Here is a 13,445-nt window from a genome sequence, read left to right as displayed (position 1 = left end):
TTTCCCACTTCACACTGATGTCGCCTTCTCTAATATTGAGTGCTTAACTGGATAGAATCAGAATGGACTTGGCAGCTTGAAGCAGACCATCAGTGGTGAACAGCAGCAAGTTTATAGTCCAATACAAAGTGCATTACAATAATCCAGCCCTAGTTTAATTTGTAGAAGGGTTATTGTGACCCCAACTGAGGTGAACTGTGGCTTTCAAGTGCAGAGGGGTGTCAACAGGGTCAAGTAACAGCAAATGCATACGTCCATTCTCACCACCAAAAGCCACATGCAATGAATAGAATGAACCATTTCCACAACTCACAGACAACAGATTAAAGCTCTGAAATTTTTTTTTGAATATTTTACTTTAATTTTCATAGACTCACCAAACACACATTATCTTTTTTAACATTCTTGTAACACACAGAGACTGCATTTATCCCTCCCTACCCTCGTACAACTGAAAGTACTGTCAATTAAATTACCTTGATACCAAAATGAAAAACACCCATAAATTCCTCCCCACCTCTTTTCCCCCTGCCAGTTTATCTTTACCTGGCTAACAAAGAACATTTCGGACACCGCTATCCGAGAATACTGTTTCATCATTCATAGACTGGATCGGAACTCAAATTCCGGATAAGGGAGAGGAGGCGCTGTGTGCTTTCACATTAATAGTGGGTGGTGCACAGACACTAGAGTTATATTGACCTCCTGCTCTACTGCCTTAGAGCAAATCTGGATTGAATGCAGTCCCTTCTATCAGTGCAACAATTACTACAAACCCTCTAACTCCCACAACTATCTGGACTATACTTCCTCACACCCTGCTCCCTGATAGGATTCCATCCCTTCTCTCAATTTCTCCATCTCCGCTGCATTCGTTCCCAAGTGGAGGTCTTTAAGTCCAGATCTTCCAAAATGTCTGCCTTCTTCCACAAACATGGTTTCCTTTCCACCACCATCAACTCAGCCCTCACCTGCATCTCCTCCATGTTCTGCTCATCTGCCCTGGCCCCCTCTGCCTCCAGATGCAACAAACATAGAATCCCCCTTATCTTCACCTACAACCCCACCAGCCTCTGCATCCAACACATCATCTGCTGGAATCTCCAGCACTTACTACAGGATCCTTCTCCTCCCCTCTCAGCCTTCTGTAGGGACCACTCCCTCTGTGATTCCCTCGCGCACTTATCTCGCCCCACCTTTTACCCCCCCCCCCCCCAAGCACCTTCCTCTGTGGCCGCATGAGATGCAACATTAGCACCCACATCTCCTCCCTCACCATGGACCAGGGGCCCAAACAGGACTTTCAAATGAAGTAACACCTCACTTGTACATCCAGAGGTCTTATTTACTGTATCCAGTTCTCCCTTTGTGGTGTTCTCTTCATCAGAATGATCAGTCGCAGATTGGGAGATCACTTCACTGAGCACCTCCTCCTCTCTGTCCGCAACCACAGTGACCCAGTAGCCAACCATTTCAATTCTGAGTCACACTCCCAGACTTGCATGCTTGCCCATGGCCTTTTGTACTATTCCTACCCCCCCCCCCACCTCCCCCCCACCCCCGACCAACACCTTATTTTCCATCTGGGCACTCTCTCCAGCCAGCTTTCTGCTAAACTTGCTCGTCTTTTCTTTCCCCTCACCTTTGCAGTTCTTCCCTCCCTTCCCCCTTACTCACCCAGCTATCCCCCCTCCCTCCTCACATCCACCTATCATCACCCCACCCCCTTTTTGTTCAGACACCTGCTGGCATTCTCTCCTACCTTACTGAAGGGCTCAAGCCCAAAATGTTAGTCATGGCTACATAAAGGGCATATTTGACCTGCTGAGTTTTTCTGACATTTTGTGTTTTTAATAGCCAAACAAAGGCTTGGTAATCAAGTTAAGTTGGTTTCTTCCCTACTTCTCTCCTTCCAACTACATGGAAAACATTTAAAAAATTGTAGCATCCCTTAAATGTACTGTGATCCTCATGGGAGCCACGCAACCCCCATTGAGAATAGCTACTTGAAAGCATTCAACAGTCTGCACCTGGAAGCAGGTGAAAGAACAATCTTCAGTTCACACATCTTGTGACTTTATTGCCTTATCATAATGTTATGTAACTTGATAAAGGACAACAAAATATGAGTTTTGATCACGAAAAATGTGAGATAAACTCGAAGGACATATCCAAGAATGTGAACGTGGAAGAATACCTGGAGCGGACAAGAATTCAATGCCTTCAATAGCATAACACTGGGATTGTCAGATCTTCGCTGCCTGCACTTGGCTGAATATTTCAAGATTGAAATTAAATACTAGATTTTTCTCTACTTTAAAAGTCTGCATAACTGTTAAAATAATAAGATTTTAATCCATAATGCAAAGCACACAATTGTACAGTCAAATGAGGCTGTAAAGATTGCCTTTTTAAATTACATTTTGTTTGAATGATGCATTAATATTGCCACTCCCCTCTTCGCCGACTGCTACAAATAGAATGGCATTTACCAATAAAAAGTGCCCACATCATGTGCAATTTATGCAACTTCACATACAAGTATGATGATACATAAAAACAAAGGAGGGAAATATCTCATTATTGTGAAGAGAATGATATTTCCAAGGATAAGCAAAGATTTATAACTTAATTTGCAAGGTCATAAGCCTCGCCAAATTGTTGCTAATTAAAAACATTGTAGCATACAATCCAGAAATCATTTGGGCTTATAATAAGCCTGACCTCACAGTGGCCACAGAGAGAAACCCACTGGAACAAGGCTGAATGAAAGCGAATGCACATGTACTGGAAATTACTGCAGTTCAGCTTGATTAAATTCAGCTGCTTAACAGATACAAAGTGCTTCATTCTTAATAAAGCAATTATGAATTGTTCATTTGTTTGTAGTCACCAGTAGAATCTTTTCAGAAATATAATTATTCAACTTACCATTAACCTATCTTGTTAAAATCACTTTAAAATTTCCTTCTACCATGAGGGATGTAATGATGACTCCAAAGGCACAGGCTTCTCCCTAACACTCAAACTAACAATCACTCTAATCTTTCTGCAGTTGAGCCATTTTGTCATGAAACTCTGAAGTGTTTCAACACTCCTCCAGGCTATGCTGCGTTCAGCCTTCTCCAACAAAATCACTGAGAACATAATCACTCTAGAAATTCTTGGAAAAGTGCAATAAACAGTGCACTGCTAGGTTCAGCAAGCCAACAAACGTTTATTTAAAGGCCTCTTGGATGGTGTTTGTATGCAGTAGAATCAGCTTTATATGTTCACTCCGGATTCCCATCTCACTGCTGTGTCAATATGGTTAATGTTGAGGGAATGAGGGAGTGTGAGGAGTACGGTGTGAAGTTAAGGGAAACGCCACAAAGGACAAGAAGCAAGCCCTAATCTGCAGCCAGTTCTCCATTAAGAATTCAACAGGCTGGAACCTGCTCAGCGAATACTTTTCACAAAGCAGGACTGATAGTTGAGAAGTTTGCGCCATCCTTGCCCGTGCATGCACACGGGAAATTGCAAGTTGCACACCACTAGATGACACTGTCGACGTCCAGGCAATTCAATTTGTTAGCGCTTGAAGGACCCAGAGGAAAATTACAGACTTCGTGGCTCACACAGTGTTCCCGATTTTCTACAACAGATGTTTTTAATATTCATTTAGCTGCTTTGAACAAGTAAACATGGGCTTCATGACAGAATTTCTAGGGTGAGGAATTTACAGGCTAGCCTCATTCTAAAATAATCTGGTGTTATGACATGGTATAAGGTTATGAATTAACAAACTGGGTCAAAATGGGCCTAGTTTTAAATCGATTGCAATTTATTTTATTTTCAAAAACATTCCAAAATATTTATTTAAGCTTCTACCGTGATCAAATGTATTTTCCAATCTTTTATTAGTGGACTGTCAAATGTTAAAGGCATTCATTAAAACAAAATGTTAATCTGTGGGTTCTTTAATATGATAGCCAGCTCAAATGATAATGATGGGTTGCTGGAAGGAAGGGAGGGGTGCTTCAAATCTGATCGATTACAGAACCAATGAGCGGAAAAAGTGAAATTCCAAACACAAAAATCAGTCAGCTCTGTGGGAAACTTCCCTCACAAATCACATGGGAGAGCTTTTAATTTGCTACTGCTCACAAATTCCAGTCAATATTTCTATCCATATAACAAACATGATTAGTATTTGAGAGCAGTTGCAGATATTAAAGAAGAACTGTTCCAGATTTTTAAGTCAAAATAACTGTGAGCTAATCACTGGACAACAATTTTTTTTCCAAAAGGTTTGCTTCTTGAAAACAAATTGGGGATTATGATAAGGCAACTTCAAGTTGAACACAAAGAAAATTTCACATAGGAAATTGGAGAAACATTAAAATAACTTTTATTGAATTTAGCTTAACGATGCTGACACATTGCGTTAATTCAACTGACCTAAAATTGTTTTGCCGCTGATTTTCATTTGTAGTTAGCATCTGATGCCTCTCATTTCAATGTCCAAAAAGAGTCGGCGAGCACTGATGGATTCCAGTTGCCTTGATAGCGCTTTTCCATGGTTGCAATGACCTGGTGAAACCGTTCACCATGTTCGTCACTGACGGCACCAAGATCAGCAGGGAAGACGTCCAAGTGAGAATGCAGAAAATGAATCTTCAATGACAAGTTGCACCTCATGGTTTTGTCTGCTTGAAGCATAATTGAAACTATGACATGAAATCACAAAAATAGGTTGTGTCTGAAAAACAGTACACGATAGGAAACTTTTAAGGCGATTTTCATGATCAGTTGCCAAAAACCCAGAAGATGCATCGAAGTGTTCAGGAAGTAAAATCTTTGATGTCCAGTGTGGTTTATTATTTATTTAGCTTTTTTTTTAAGTCTGGGAATCTTTGCCTATCCTGGTGCTAAGCAGTCTTTTGAACCACTTCTGGTGAAGGTACTCCCGTATTGTGATTGAGCAGGGAGCTCCAGGTTTTAGATCCAGCAATGATGGAAGACTAGTCAAATATTTCCAATGGGGAACTCTGATGAAGCTATTCTCATCTGCATGTTGCCCTTATCTTTAAGGTGGTGGCGGTTGCAGGTTTGGGAGGTGCTGTTTGAATAGCCAGACTAGAAGCTGCAAGGCATTTGGTACTTCACAATCACAGGGCATTGTTAGCGGAGAGAATGAATTTTATGGAAATTAATGAGGTGCCAATCAAGTAGGCTACTTTGTCCTGGACAATGTAAATAATTGTCCTTCTTTCAATTACAGAAATCTACATTTAATAACATTTTCCATCTAGTTCAAGTTTATTGTCATGGTTGCATAAGTACATCCTGACAAAACAGCATTCTCCGGTCCTCAGTGCAGACACACAGCCATTAGACAAACAAAACATATGCAGGACAAGCATTCACAGATAAAGATAAATAAATATTGTTTTGTGAATATGAGAGTCTCGGAGGGTTAATGTGAGCAGTTCCTTTGGTCATTCAGCATTCTCATTGTCGGTGGGAAGAAGCTGTTCCTCAGTCCTGGTGGGGCTGGCTCTGATAGAAAGGCTTTTATGCTCTCTGTACAACAAGGAACGTCGAAGTACTCGAGATGGCAGAGGTCGACAGCATCGAGTCCACGCTGCTGAAGATCCAGCTGCGCTGGATGGGTCACGTCTCCAGAATGGAGGACCATCGCCTTCCCAAGATCGTGTTATATGGCGAGCTCTCCACTGGCCACCGTGACAGAGGTGCACCAAAGAAAAGGTACAAGGACTGCCTAAAGAAATCTCTTGGTGCCTGCCACATTGACCACCGCCAGTGGGCTGATAACGCCTCAAACCGTGCATCTTGGCGCCTCACAGTTTGGCGGGCAGCAACCTCCTTTGAAGAAGACCGCAGAGCCCACCTCACTGACAAAAGGCAAAGGAGGAAAAACCCAACACCCAACCCCAACCAACCAATTTTCCCTTGCAACCGCTGCAATCGTGTCTGCCTGTCCCGCATTGGACTTGTCAGCCACAAACGAGCCTGCAGCTGACGTGGACTTTTTACCCCCTCCATAAATCTTCGTCCGCGAAGCCAAGCCAAAGAAAAAGAAAAAAAAAACAACAAGGAAGCTGAATTTCTACGAAAAGTCCCATTCACTTGCAAATAAGCTCTTATTCCAATTTATCCATACTTTTACAAGTTTGGCATTCTACAATACATAATTTATGCAGCCCAAGTTCATCCTCTTTTCTAATTCAAAGGCATCTGCAATTTCCTGTGCACGACCTCTTCAGGCAACAATCCCAGTAGAACAAGCCGAAGGATGGATTCCAGAGACCCACTCTACCACTCTTATGGTCCTGTGGAATGAGCTCTGATCCATTTCTCTGCAGCAACTGTACCATACTGTGATGTAGCCGGACAGCACATTCTCAAGAGAGCTCCTGCAGAAGGTTGACAGAATAGTGGCCGGTAGCCTTGCTCGCTTCAGTCTTCTCAGGAAGTGCAGTTGCACCTTCCTGACAAATGAGGAGATGTTGTGCATACAGTCACTAGTTATGTGAACTTCAAGGGACTTCTAATCAGTGGAAAATTCACCTTTACGACAAATCAGTTTACATCAGCCATCATATGAGAGAGCAAGAAAGTAATAATACAGCTAACATCCTTATTTTTTAACCAAATTTCTCTGCATTTGTGTTTTTGAGAAAAACATTTAAATTAGGATATTTATTCAAAAACACCTTCTAAATTAGTTAATTAAGTTGTTACCTGCAGAAATTGGTGCATTTTAAATGAAAAATTATTTTAGCATGAACACAACAGCATTTTTACAATTAATAACAAAAATACTTTTCTCTGAGAAAAGTATTTCTCTTTTTGGATCTTCTGCTATATTTGTGCCTGTATTTAGGTCTTGTGTACTGGAGAAGATTGACAACATTTTCTTTATACAAAATAACTTAGATTCCAATAACTTACAATTGTTTGCTTAGAGGTTTACACCTCCATCCCCCAGACTGAAGGCCTCAAAGCTCTTCATTCCTCCACTACTACCTTCCTCCAGCAGGCAGAACTTGTCCTCACCCTCAATCATTTCTCCTTTGACTCATCCCACTTTCTCCAGGTCAAAGGGGTAGCCACGTGTCCCGCATGGATACCCAGCTCTGCCTGCCATTTTGTTGGCTATGCGGAGCTAGCCTACACTGACAAGGCCCCTCAACTCTTCCTCCGGTACACTGATAATCATTTTGGCGCTGCCTCATGTACCCATGTTGGGCTCATTGACTTCATCCACTTTGCTGCCAACTTCTACCCTGTGATAGTACAGATTCTATCGCCAATATGTATATGTACAGATTGTAATGTAGGATGACTGTGATTGGCAGAACTTGACCTACAATTTCGACAAGTGTGTCTTCCGGACCACTTGGCTCGCAATTCTAGGTTGTGTAGTGGAGAGCGGGTGGTCATGCCAGACCCTGACTGCATACATCGCCTCATGGACTTGCCCCCCCCCCACACCTAGAAGGCACTCAGACGCTGCCTGGGCTTTTTCTCTTACTATGCCGACAAGGCACGCCCACTCATCAAGACCACCTCCTTCCCCCTGTCAACCAAAGTCAGAGAGGTCTTCGACCGCATCAAATCGGACATCGCTGCTGCAACGCTGCACGCCATCGATGAGTCCATTCCGTTACAAGTCGAGAGCGATGCGTCCAACTATGCACTGGTAGCCACTTTGAACCAGGCCGGCCGCCAGTAGCCTTCTTCTCCAGTACCCTCCAGGGTCCTGAGAGCCAACACTCCTCTGTCGAGAAGGAGGCCCAGGCAATAGTCGAAGCAGTACGTCATTGGAGACACTACCTCACTGGCAGGTGCTTTATACTGCTGACCGACCAACGCGTGGTCTCCTTCATGTTTAGCAATACCCAGCGAGGTAAGATCAAGAATGACAAAATTGCCAGGTGGAGAATCAAGCTCTCCACCTTTAATTATGACATACTGTATTGGCCTGGTAAACTCAACGACCTGCCAGATGCACTCTCCAGGGGGACATGCCAACATACAACTGGACAGGCTGCAGAGACTCCATGAGGAGCTCTGTCATCCAGCGGTCACTAGGTTCATGCAGTTTGTCAAAGCTCGCAACCTGCCCTACACGGTCGAGGAGATTTGCTCCATGACCCGAGCCTGTCCGTGTGTGCTGTGTGCAAGCCCCACTTCTTCCATCCGGAGAACCCCTACGTCATCAAAGCCACCCGCCCCTTTGAGCACCTCAGTGTAGACTTCAAGGGACCCCTACCGTCGACCAACCGTAACACTTACATCCTTACAGCCATCGACGAGTACTCCCACTTTCCGTTCGCTGTGCCCTGCTCGGACATGACTGCCTCCTCAGTCATAGAGGCCCTGCACAGCATCTTCGCCATCTTCGGGTACCCCAGTTACATCCACAGTGACAGGGCGTCCTTGTATATGAGCACAGAGCTGCAGCAGTACTTTCTGGAACGTGGTATTGCTTCAAGCAGGACCACCAGCTATAACCCACGCGGTAATGGGCAAGTCGAAAGAGAGAATGCCACCGTCTGGAAAGCAGTTACACTGCCCTCTGGTCTTGGTCCAAAGGTCTCCCACCTCTCGCTGGCAGGACGTGCTCACTAGTGCCCTACACTCCATCTGATCCCTCCTATGCACCGCGACCAATGCCACCTCCCATGAAAGGATGTTCTCTTTCCCGAGGAAATCCGAATCGGCTCATGGTTCCCGATCTAGTCCTCTTACGACGTCACGTCCGGTACTAAAAGAATGACCCCTTGGTTGACTAAGTGACTCTGCTCCATGCAAACCCGCAATATGCCTACGTTGAGTACCCGAATGGGCGGGAGGACACAGTCTCGGTAAGGGACCTAGCCCAAACCGGATTAGGCGCAGCAGTGCCTTTAACCCAACCTCCCCCTATTCCTTCTCCCCCAGGTCATGTGCTTGAACAGAGGGACCAGCACCACCCCACCAGCTCAGGTCAGACTGTCGACAACACCGTTGGGGAATTGAATGAAGCAGTGGCCGCACCCTACGAGCCTGCCGGCGACACGACTCCGGCGACCCCAATGCCAGCACCACGGCAGTCACGCTGGATGGCCCCTAACCTCCATCCACCCCAGACGGAGTCAGTTCTCAAAGAAGGGGCGAATGTGATAGTACAGATTCTATCACCAATGTGTATATGTACAGATTGTAGTGTAGGATGACTGTGATTGGCTGAGAGCGTAGCCACACCTACTGGCAGGTCTTAAAGGATTGCTCCTAGCCAGACCAGGTCATTTTGGACTGGTTGACCTACTTATGATATGCTCCAGTCTTTTAGTTTATAAAAGCCTTGGTTTGAATCAACAAGTCTTTGGTTCTTTCAACGTGCTCTACACACCCCGACCTCAAATTCACCTGGTCCATCTCTAGCAACCCTCACCCTTTCCCTAATCTCTCTGTCTCCAACTCAGGAGACAAACTCTCAACATACATCTTCCACAAACCCACCAACTCTCACAGCTGCCTTGACTACACCTCCTCCCACCCTGACCCCTATAAGGATTTCATTGTCTCAATTCCTCCGTCTCCATCACATCTGCACCCAGAATCAGGACTTCCATGCCGGATCATCAGAGATGGCCTCCTTCTTCAAACAACCTGGCTTTCCCTCTGCTACTATCATCTCAGCATTCACCGGCAATATCCTCCATTACCTGCACATCTGCCCTGACCCCCTCTGCCCCATGAGCAACAAGGACAAGATTCTTCTTGTCTTAACCTACCTCCCCACCAGCCTCCACATCCTACTCAGCCATTTAGGCCACATTATGTGTTCCCACTACTAGACATATTCCCCTCTCTGCCTCCCACAGGGACCGCTCACTCCACCGATCCCTCAGCATCAATTGTCCCCTCGGGACCTACCCCTATGACTGCAGGAGATGCTCCATTTGCACCCATTCCCTCAGCACCATTTGGGTCACCAAACAGTCCTTTCTTCCAAGTGAAGTAAAATTTCACTTGTGAATTTGTAGGGGTCATCTACCACATCCAGTGCTCCCATGGTGGTCTCCTCAACAGTGGTGAGACTGGATGCAGACTGGGAGATCGCTTTGTTGAGCAGCTCAGCTCTGTCTGCAGCAATAGCATGCATCTCCCAATGGCCACCCATTCCAATTCTCCATCTGATTCCCTTGCTAACATGTCTGTCCATGGTCTCATGCATTGCCAGATTGAGACCACCCGTAAATTGGAGGAACAACACCTCATCTTCCAAATGGCCACCCTACAAACGGATGGCATTAATATCAACCTCCGGCTTTCATTTACCACCACCCCACCTCCCCCCTCCCTCCCCCATCACCTTTCCCTATAGCTGTCTCTCCATTCCATCTCCTTTCACACAGACAAGATAAATTCCTGCCTCTACCCTTATCATATCCAAATAACACCTTTTGTTAGTCTGGATTCCTCCCCCATTGTTTGAATTTGGAGGCCTTCTGATATATCCTGCTTTTCTGATAATATTGTACTTTTTTCTTGAAGAAGGGTTCAGGCCGAAAAGTCAGTCTTGAGGCACTGAAAAGACCGGGTGAGATCGTCCAGCATTCCTGTGTGTTTTTATTACAACTCAATCATTTCCCATTGAAAGAGCTGGTGTTATAAATTAATTTTGATGCTAAATTGGTCCAGATTTGCTCTCAATTGACTGAACTATTTGAAAACCAGTGATTGATTTTGATGTTAATGATTCCCACATCAGCGGAGGTTTTGATTATGACAGATTGCTAAAGGCAAGAAGACAACGCAAAGTTGCAGTTATGGGAACAAGCACTTCCCCGTGTTACGAACTTTGTTCCCCAGTGTGTGCACAAGTTTAAACTGGTGACTAAAGATATTTTCAATTTACATTTGATACTTTTTATTGTTCACTTAATTTTATTGATTGCTTGACTGGGTGTTTTAATGAATGGCAAATCGCTGATGACTGACAGCATTTTTATTTTTACTGCCATCTATTTCCCCCGTTGAACCTGAGATGTTCAGGACTCCAAACTGAAAGCAAACATTCCCTCACTATTTTCACGGCATCGTCTTGCTCATTCATTTCAAAGGAATATCGGAGTCAAGAACAAACAAAACAATTTTCATTTTAGTTAATTTGTTTAAAATGTAAATTAATTAAATAAAGCTGCTTTAACTAATTTTATTTCAAAATGATTTTACACAGGTTTAATATTAATATTTTTGTTTTCTTTTCAAGGGCAGGAACATTCAGGAGTATTCGAAGACCTTGACAGGACATTGGTTTGGAATCCATCAAGTTTTCCAGCAATTTTAGATTTAAATAGCCTGCTATTGACAATCTGTAAAAGTTTACATTAGTTTCTGGTACGGACATCACCAGCAAGCATATGTGACAATATATCCTTGAAGAGATAGCTATCCATTTCTTCATGTATTATTCAGATTGCCCTTCATTTCCAAGAACAGTTTGATGTTGTCTTATGAATAATTAATTAGAATTCATCAAATACAAGTATAATACACGCTTTTCATATCGAGTGTAATATAGGAATTGTGACAGCTAAGCAGGAGTCAAAACACTCACCTAACATAAACCAACCAGTGTGTCTCCCAAGCCACGCTGCTCACATTAAGCTGGATGGCACATTGCTTCGAAATGTCTAAAGCAAAATTTGTGGTCCTGGGAATTGGATTGGATATATTTTGTTCTCCATGTGATTCAGTATCACTGAGCATTAAATTAAAACGGGTGCCATAGTGCAAATTACCCTTTTCACGATTTCTTTCCTGGACCTTCCTAACACTCAGAAGATCATCACTTCTGAGATTGTTGTTCATTAGCTACCAGGCAGATGGAGGACTTCACAATATTTGCAAGTATTACTTGAGGAATTAATTGAACAAGTCTCAGTAGCTGGAGTACAGTACTGCAATTCTTCTTCTACTGATAGAGAGAGAAATAAAGATACAAACAGGAGGACTGAAGATAGATAAGATTCTCGGACTGCACAAGGTGCACCCATGGGTTCTGAAGGAGGTGTCTTTGGAGATTGTGGAGGCATTGGGATTGATTTTAATGGACTGGCATGGTTCCAGAGGATTGGGAGGTCACAAATGTTGTTCAGCTTTTTAAAAAGCAGAAATGGTTTTAATACATTTGTTGTGCATCACAAAATTACAATTCTATTTAACAGAGAAAATCTTCTTTTATTGCCATGTACTAAACCACAAACATTTGCCATCAGCAGAAACTGCTCAGCGCCCCTTACAGTGAGAGAAAGAGAAGCAAAGGAGTATCCCTTAAGAGTCACAATGTCTGCGCCTTTGCCTTCAGTGTTCCCGTAGCCTCTTCAGCTGCCCAGACCTCAGACCAAACCATCAGCAACTTGAGCTCCAGATCCAAATCTCTAACATGATCAGTAAGCATACAGCACCTCAGGACCCCCTCCTGCCCTTGACACCTTCTTACATCCTGGTTCCAATATCTGGTACTCCTTCAGCCAATCCCTAGCAGTCCACAACCTGGTGTGAGTCCTTTGACCAAAGTCGTCAGCAGCCCGTGGCCTGTGTGGGTTCCTTGCCTAATGTTTCTGATAACCCTCGCTTGTGCTCTTCAGCCCCAGAGACCCTCACTGTGGTCACTGTCCCATAGAGTTGCCTCCTCTACTTCTCCCTCTCAATGGAGGATGTTCTCCCCCTGTGAACTCACTTGTGTCAATGCTGCAGTTACAACAGCTTCGGCAATGCCACTTTTAAAGATCTGTGGGTAAATACAGTCCAATATATGTATCACATATTATAGTACAGCCAGAAGCCATTCACCCAGCTATCTGTACTGTGTCCCAAACAGAGCAACCTTCTCATTCCACCCATCATCTCTTTCTATAACAGGTTTTCAAAATTTATTTATAATGTACGTTTACTTAACTCCCTCTTGAAAGCCACAATTAAACCTGTCTCAACCACGTCGGCATATAGGACATTCCAGATTATAAACAAGTGCTCTACAATATTTTTTTTAAAAACTCATGTCACAGAATATTCTCCTCCCCTTTAATTTTAAAAGGGATAGATCAGCTCATTGAGTGTTGTCACATGAACAACCTTGCGCTCAACGTTAGCAAAACAAAGGAGAAGATTGTGGACTTCAGGAGGAAATCAACGCAACACGACCCAGTCCTCATCGAGGGCTCAGTAGTGGAGAGGGTCAAGAACTTCAAATTCATAGATGTCAACGTCTCCAAGAATCAGTCCTGGAGCATCACTGCAATCATGAAGAAGGCTCGCCAGCGTCTATATTTTGTGAGGTGTCTGAGGAGATTCAGTATGTCTCCGAAGACTCAAACTTCTACAGGTGTACCGTGGAGAGCATTCTGGCTGGTTGTATCACTGTCTGGTATGGAGTTGCAAAA

The 13,445-nt window shown here is 43.9% G+C and overlaps 1 protein-coding gene across 12 annotated transcripts in view; it reads right to left on the bottom strand.

Annotated features, from left to right (window-relative positions):
* Positions 1–13,445, bottom strand: part of znf512b (zinc finger protein 512B) — a 74,795-nt gene that overhangs the window by 46,805 nt on the left and 14,545 nt on the right. The window lies entirely within an intron of this gene.

This window comes from Narcine bancroftii, chromosome 6 (assembly GCF_036971445.1).
Source record: "Narcine bancroftii isolate sNarBan1 chromosome 6, sNarBan1.hap1, whole genome shotgun sequence".
NCBI lineage: Eukaryota > Metazoa > Chordata > Chondrichthyes > Torpediniformes > Narcinidae > Narcine > Narcine bancroftii.
Note: the sequence above shows the minus strand (reverse complement) of the source record. Positions and strands in the feature narration are given on the sequence as shown.